The sequence below is a fragment of the Chiloscyllium plagiosum genome, chromosome 2, assembly GCF_004010195.1.
Source record: "Chiloscyllium plagiosum isolate BGI_BamShark_2017 chromosome 2, ASM401019v2, whole genome shotgun sequence".
Classification (NCBI taxonomy): Eukaryota; Metazoa; Chordata; class Chondrichthyes; order Orectolobiformes; family Hemiscylliidae; genus Chiloscyllium; species Chiloscyllium plagiosum.
Window position 1 is genome coordinate 30,436,254 of NC_057711.1, and position 999 is coordinate 30,437,252.

Sequence of the window (999 nt, forward strand, 5' to 3'; positions counted from 1 at the left end):
ACACCTCCAATTTTGGTGTCATCTGCAAACTTACTAACTGTACCTCTTGTGCCCGCATCCAAATCATTTATGTAAATGACAAAAAGTAGAGGATCCTTGTGGCACTTCACTGGTCACAGGCCTCCAGCCTGAAAAACAACCCTGCCCCTCCACTCTCTGTCTTCTACCTTTGAGCCAGTTCTGTATCCAAATGGCTAGTTCTCCCTGTATTCCATAAGATCTAACCTTGCTAATCAGTGTCCCATGGGGAACCTTGTCGAACGCCTTACTAAAGTCCATATAGATCACATATACTGCTCTGCCCTCATCAATCCTCTTTGTCACTTCTCCAAAAAACTCAATCAAGTTTGTGAGACATGATTTCCCAAGCACAAAGCCATGTTGACTATCCCTAATCAGTCCTTGCCTTTCCAAATACATGTACATCCTGTCCCTCCAACAACTTGCCCACCACCGAGGTGAGGCTCACCAGTCTATAGTTCCCTACCTTGTCTTTACTGCCCTTCTTAAACAGTGGCACCACATTTGCCAACCTCCAATCTTCTGGCACCTCATCTGTGACTATCGATGATACAAATATCTCAGCAAGACGCCCGACAATCACTTTTCTGGCTTCCCACAGAGTTCTCGGGTACACCTGATCAGGTCCTGGGGATTTATCCACCTTTACCCGTTTCAAGACATCCAGCACTTCCTCCTCTGTAATATGGACATTTTGCAAGATGTCACCATCTATTTCCCTACAGTCTATATCTTCCATATCCGTTTCCATAATAAATACTGATGCAAAATATTCATTTAGTATCTCCCCCATTTTCTGTGGTTCCACACAAAAGCTGTCTTGCTGATCTTTGAGGGGCCCTATTCTCTCCCTAGTTACCCTTTTGTCCTTAATATATTTGTAAAAACCCTTTGGATTCTCCTTAATTCTATTTACCAAAGCTATCTCATGTTCCCTTTCCTTTTTGCCCTCCTGATTTCCCTCTTAAGTATACTCCT